We start from the raw sequence: 7,294 nt of genomic DNA on the forward strand, positions 1-7,294 counted from the left end.
ACCCACCCGCCCCTCCAATTGCAGGCTCAGCCCCTCCCTCTGATGGCCGGCTGAGAGTGACCTGGGTGCTGAGGAGGTTCCCGGAACCCAGGTATGTATGCAAATTAACCTCCATCTTTGTTGGGTTAATTTGCATACTCACTTTGATTGGCTGTGGGCGTAGTGGAGGTACGGTCAATTTACATGTTTCTCTATTATTAGGTAAGATAATTGTAAATTCACAGGAAGTTAGAAAAATAGTACCTTATGTATCCTTCCAGCTTTTTGGTCTATAGTACAAAACCAAGAAGTCAATATTGGCACATTACTGCTAACTAGACTACAGACCTTACTCAATTTTACCATTTTTTAAAACCTATGTTGATTTGTGTATATGTGTGTGTTGTATGCATATAATTCTATGCAATTTATTATTTTTGTCTTATTGCTTTATTTATTTATTTAAATTTATTTTAAATATATAAAATTTAAACATATACAAAAGTAGGGAGACTAGAATAATAAACTTCCAGGTACCAGCTTCAACATGATCAAATCTTAGCCAATTGATCCTGTTTCCTCTTTTCCTTTACTCATGCTCCCCTGATACTCAATCCAGGGAGACCACAGGTTATATATATTTTACTGAGATATAATTCACATACCATACAAATTACCTATTTAAAGCTGAAAATTCAATGGTTTTTAGTATAGTCATAGAATTGCAATCATTACCACAATCAATTTTAATACTTTTCATCACCCCAAGAAGAAATTCCATACTCTTTAGTTATCACCCCCTGTACCCAGATATTTCTTCCCCCAGCTATAATCAACCACTAATCCATTTTCTGTTACTATAGATTTGCTTACTATAGACATTTCATATAAATGGAATCATACAATATGTTGTCTTTTATGACTGGCTTCTGTCATTTGTATAATGTTTCAAGGTTTATCCATCTTGTAGCACATATCAATACTTATTTTTATTGTCAGATGATGATCCATTGTATGGGTATACTACATTTTAATTAGTCATTCATCAGTTGATGAACATTGAATTCTACTTTTTGGCTATTATGAATAATGATACTAAAAACATTTGTGTATGAGAACATTCATGCACAAGTGAGCATATGTTTTCATTTATCTTGGGTTTATACCTAGGAGAGGCATTTCTGAGTCGTATAGGAACTCTACACTTAACCTTCTGAGAAAAATGCCAGATGGTTTTCCATAGCGGTGTACCATTTTACATCCCGCTAGCAGTGTGCATAGGATTCCAATTTCTCCACATCTCCCCAAACACCTTTTATTATTTTTTTCAGTTTTTTTATTTCAAGAAGAATTTTAAATATAATAATGTTACATGCAATAAACCTTAATATTTCCGGAAAAACGATCTTAAATATAATGTTATATGCAATAAACATTAATATCTCTAGAAAAACTGTTTTAAATATGACAATGTTACATGCAATAAACACTAAGAAAAATGACCTTACATAAAATAATATTACCTGCAATAAACATTAATATTTTAAGAATAAAAGGATTTTAAGTATAATAATATTACCAAAACTGTACTAACATAGTATGATATCATAAAAGTTGTAGGAAATATTAAATACCTGCAAATAACAGGATTACTTCTAATATATTCTAGAATATTTTCTCCCCTCTGGCTCTATTTTTGTTCATTAGTTTATGTTGTTCATTATATTCCACAAATGAGTGAGATCATATGATATTTATCTTTCTCCAATGGGCTTATTTCACTTATCATGATGCTTTTAGAGTCTACTTTGTTGGATGTGAGTTTTGCTACTCCAGCTTTTTTTTTCTTTTCTTTTCCATTTGCATGGAAATATTTTTTCCATCCCTTCACTCTCATCATGTGTGTGTCTTTTGTTTTGAGGTGGGTCTCTTGTAGACAGTATATAGTTGGGTCATGTTTTTATATCTATTCAGCTACCCTACACCTTTTGATTGGATCATTTAGTCCATTTACAGTTAGGGTTATTGTTGAGAGGTACTTATATATAGCCATTTTAATTCTGTATGGCTAGGTTTCTCTCTCTGTTTCTTCTCAGCAATCCCCTTACAGCATTCCCTTTAGCATTTCTTATAATCCTGGCTTCGTGGTGATGAACTCCTTTTGCCTTTTTTTGTCTGGGAAGCTCTTTATTTGACCGTCTATTTTGAATGGTAACCTTGCTGGATATAATAATCTTAGTCTCAGTTCCTTGCTTTCCATTTGACCTTGTGTACTTCATGCCATTCCCTTCTGGCCTGTAGAGTTTCTGATGATAAATCAGGTGTCAGCCTATGGGAACTCCTTTGTAGGTAACAGTTTTCTTTTCTCTTGCTGCCTTTAAGATTCTCTCGTTGTCTTTAATTTTTGGCATTTTAATTATAATGTGTCTGGGTGTGGGTCTGTTTGGGTTCTTCTTGTTTGGGGTTCTCTGTGCCTCCTGAACTGGTGCCACTTTTTCCTTTAGCAGGTTAGGGAAGTTTTCTACCATTATTTCTTCAAACACCTTCTCTATTCCTTTCTCCCTTTCTGCCTCTTCTGGCACACCTACTATTATAATATCGTTATGTTTCACATTGTCCCACAGCTCCCTTAAGCTGTCCTGTTTTTTAATTGTTTTTTCTTTTTGGTTCTCTAAGTGATATTTTCAACTCTGTCTTCTAATTCACTGATTCGATCCTTAGCTTCCCCTAATCTGCTGTGTGTTCCTTCCAATGTGTTCTTTATTTGTGTTATGTCATTTTTAATCTCAGACTGTTTTTTTCATAGTTACTATATCTTCTTTCATAATGTTGAGTATTTTTAACATCATTACTCTGAACTCTGTTTCAGATAAATTTCTTATCGTTGCTTCATTTATCTCTTCTTCTGGAGAATTCGCTAGTTCTTTCATTTGGGGGTTGTTTCTTTGTTTCTTCATTTTGGTTGTCTGTTTCAGTTTGTGACTATGTATTAGGTAGATCCTCTACACCTCTCAATCTCTAGTGCAGGGCAGTGTTAAAGGCTGTTTCTGACTAATTGGATCAGGGAAAGACTCAAAGCCTGTCGAGACCTACTGGTCTACAGACTAATAGGATTCCAACTTGAATTGCCCCAGGCAATCATCCTGAGGTGTGGTGAGAGTTTTTTTTCCAACAGTGTGGGGCAGTTGTTTCTGCCTGGAGGCCAGTTGTTATTTTTAATCTCTTAAGTGGCCTCAGGGCAAGGTGTTTCCAATAGGGTGCGTCAACTGTCTTTCCCCCGGGCAAGGCAGATGTCTATGTGTGAAAGTTGTCCTCCACTGTGTGAGGGAATGACGCAGCTCAGGAAACTTGGGGTGTCTGCCTTCTGAGCTCTTTTCCCCGAGTCCCCAGTCCTGGGTTCTGCTCTCATAGCTCCTGTCCACTTCACTCTCCCTCTTCCAGAGCACAAGGTGGGTGGCTCCACAAGGAATTTTTGTGTGTTGGCCCTTTAAGAGGGTTCCCGAACTTTCAGCTGCCACTCCCTGGCAGATAGCACCCCACTGCTTTTTTTCACAGCTAGATGTTATGTGGGTACCCTCCTCAGTTTGGTGCTCTCTGCTGGGGAGCCCAGCTTCAGGATCAGATCCCAGAGTTCTCAGTGGCAACCTTCCACAGCTTAGATATCTCTCCAGGACTTCAGTTGCTGTCTGTGGGTGCCCAGCCAGCCCTTTTGCGGCTCCGCTCCTCCTACCAGTCTCTATGCGGTCTCCACCTTCGGTCCTTGGGTATCAGGGTTCTCTCCTGTGAGGTTCCTGTTGATTATTCAGGAAGCCTTTCCATATTTCAGTTGTAATTATAGCTTGTTCCTAGGAGCATGTCCATGCAGCATCCTCCTACTCTGCCGCCATTTTTAATCTTTTCCTGTGCAGTTTACACAGGCAAGGTTTTAATGTTTATTTGCTGGTATCTATGCATGCTGTAGCCAAAGTATTGGCTCTCCCTCCATTGTGTACCTCTCTATCTGTGATCCATCCCTGCTGTCACTGACACGCTTATATACCATTGCCATTAGAACACCATTTCTCAACCCCAGGCAATTTTGCCACCTACAGGACATTTTGAAATGTCTGGAGACATTTTTGGTTGTCACAGCTTTAGAGGGATGATGCTACTGGCATTCACTGGTAGAAACCAGAGTTGCTTCTAAACATCCTGTAATGTGCAGGACATCTCCCCATAACAAAGACTTATATGGCCCCTAATGTCAGTATTGCTGAGGTTGAGAAGCCCTGCTGTAAAGGATGATTACTTTTGAGAGGCAAGAGGCAGACACCTTAGGAATCTGCCCCTGATGTTTTGCTCTTGTGCATAGTCTCCCTCCCCAACTTTTTAATTTATTTTTCCTGGTGTTTGGAGAAGAGAACTTTGTCTCCAATTCTAATGGCTTTCTCCCAACTTTTCCTTACAGGTTTTCAAAAATACCTGGCAACAAATATGGAAAATAATTCCATAACTTTGTTGAAATGTTGCAAAAAGATGACTGCTACATCCTAACCCTTGAATGACTCAAATTGGTGCCAGGTGGAGGATTCCCATCACCTCTCTCAGAACAAAACTAGATCATTCTGTTGTCTTAGTTTGTATATTTTCTGTGACTTGAAATAAACTTTGAGCACAGTTTTAGTATACTGCAAATTGATACACATGAACTTTTTGCTTTAAAAAGCTGAATACCAAGGGTGAAACCTTAAATGTATTTTCTACCCTTACTGCAATATTGTACTTCAATGTTATATTGCCATAGCTCTGTTTTTCTTCTTAAGTTAACCATTTATTCTTCTTTATTCTATTTGAGAATTTCTCGGAAACAAAGTTTTCCGAAACTTAGTTTCTACTTAGTCTGCTTCCTGTGGGAATAATAAGATTTGCCCTTTGAGAACTTGCTAGAACTTCTGAGTCTACAGGAAGAAAATAACATGTGCTTAGAGTTATAAAATGACTAAAAGGCCAACAAAGCAGAGAGCCTAGCAGAGTAGTATATTTAGTTTATAAAAATCCAAGTATCAAAATGCATTTTTTGTCAATAGTAGGTCTATTCACATGCATAGTTCAGAGTTAAGACAAAAATGTATTAGCCACTGGTTCTAGTGTGTCAACACACGAGACTGTGGACATTTCCTTGTCTGTTCTAAAACCCTTCAGTCTAGGTAGTCAACCGTAAAAGTTACAAAATCCACTAATTTTTCACATGTTCAAGATAAAATAAAAACTGAACAGCAATCAAATGCACAAAATGTATTTCATCCTACATTTTAGATAGTCACTAACCTAATAGGCCTACGCTGTAACCAGATTTATTCTGGGAAATTAAAACAAAATCTTAAAACTTTTACATTCCTATTTATTTTTTAAGAGGACCAAATGTAGAGTGCAAGCAGATAGATATGGTTGTCTCCCCTGCCTGCTTCCTTGCAGATGGATATGAACATAATTAGTGCCCTAGCTCTGACTTATGGCTCTTTCAGCCTACTGTTCCTTCTCTTGTAGTAGCATTAAGGAGGAACATGATTTCTCTCCATCAGGCCAGCCTCAAGAGGTTATGAGGTGCCTTAATAATTAGTAAAGTTCCACTGGAACTACTCGAGCCTATTTATATTCTCAGAATCCTACCCCCAGATTAGGATTATGGTCAAATGAATTAAAGCCTGCAATAGGCTTAGAGAATGTAATAGCATATTGCTTATATATCAAGCAAAAAAATGCAAAGATAATCAACTTTATGAGAGACATTGAAATTGAGGGATTTTCTACTCTGATATATAAACATTTACTACAAGAGTTTGCTGAATAAGATACTTCATATTACAACCTAAGAAGAAAAACTTGCTCAAAACAGCTTAGGGGATTTCTAGGTGTCCTGCACAGCCCCAAATTGGGCTTGGATGTTGATTATATGTAGGACTTATTATTATCATTACCTTTTCTGCCTACTTTCATGAATATTCTAGACCAGCAGTCGCCAACCTTTCGGACCTCATGGACCACCAGTGGTCCGCGGACCACCGGTTGGTGACCGCTGTTAGACCTTGATATGTTGATTTTAGCAGCAGTCATATCTTGGAAGTGTCAATACAATTTAAACATTGAGATCAAGAGTAAAGCCTCTCATTAGGACCTCATAAGATATTCAAGGATTACTAAGGTTCCAAACCAAACTCATTGATGAAAACCAAATTATCGTTTGGTCAGCAGCTGTCTAATAACAACCATATTGTCAAGGTTCCATTGTGCATGTTTCTAAAGCCTTATTAAATTTAGACAGCTGAAATCCAGGAAGTTGGCAACAGTAAGGGTACCCCAATCTATTCCTATAAAAACATCCATTAGTACTTTTTACTAATGTCCAATTAATACATAAAACATAATTCACTACCCTGAGTTCTGGACTTACCTTTATTTTGTTCAGACTAGTGACTGAAAAATTGGTCTTACTAATACTTCAAGTTATAAGTTATACAGGTTTCTGGATAATTAGAAACAATCATTTATTCATTTTTGGTCACTTAAAAGAAGAGAAAGAAATAGGTGCTATAATGCTAATTCAGTAGGAACAGTCTTTTAAATCTGATGGATTGAATTGTCTTTGGGCACAATGAACTGTGAGGTTTTTCCCTCTTTTAAGGACCCTGGTCTTTCCTTCTACTGATTCACTGTGACTACTAACATCCCAGAGCCAGGAGGATGAAAGAAATAAAAAGCATTTTGACAGGAGAAAAAAAGGCATTTGGCTTATGTCATTATGGGAATGATTCCCTAATGAGTAAGTATGTAGGAGCAAAAGAAAAAAAAATGTTATCAAAATTCTAAATTATCTTTTCTTAAAACTAGAGATTAATAAACCCCCTTAATAAAAATGGCGATAAAGAGCCCCTGTTGACTAAATTGTCCTAAGGTCAAATTCAAGTTTTTGCAATTATTTCCAACAGAGCAATGCAAGCTAATGACTCTAGCTGACTCTCAGTTATACAATTTCAGTTATGATTAGCATACTTTCAAGATTTTCTTTCCCAAATGGAGAGCCCAGATAAAGTAACAAAAGATATTCATTAAGCAAAGAAGAAAAGCCTTTTTTTTTTTTTGACAAGCAAAAATAAGTATAGCATAAATAGCTGTTCACACTGGATAAGACCATGTTTAAAAATAACAGTAAGAATGTTCATAATGTATATAGAAATGGGGTTCTTGGTAATTTTATGTTTTATTTATGCTTATTGTGTTTTGTCATTAATTCTTAAATAAAATTTTATTTTAAAAAAGCACCCTACTTCGAATTTTT

At 36.6% G+C, this 7,294-nt stretch overlaps 1 protein-coding gene across 3 annotated transcripts in view; it reads left to right on the forward strand.

Annotated features, from left to right (window-relative positions):
• CSTF2 (cleavage stimulation factor subunit 2) overlaps positions 1-7,294 on the forward strand; it is a 36,420-nt gene that overhangs the window by 25,928 nt on the left and 3,198 nt on the right. For 2 of the 3 annotated variants that reach the window (XM_079765209.1, XM_079765207.1), the window contains one exon: positions 4,427-7,267. The exons of the other annotated variant lie outside the window; for it this stretch is intronic. The gene's annotated coding sequence lies outside the window, so the exon portion shown is untranslated. Of the gene's footprint in view, positions 1-4,426; positions 7,268-7,294 lie in introns of those variants that run through there. 3 annotated transcript variants of the gene reach the window in all.

Source organism: Cnephaeus nilssonii (assembly GCF_951640355.1).
Source record: "Cnephaeus nilssonii genome assembly, chromosome: X".
Taxonomy (NCBI): Eukaryota; Metazoa; Chordata; class Mammalia; order Chiroptera; family Vespertilionidae; genus Cnephaeus; species Cnephaeus nilssonii.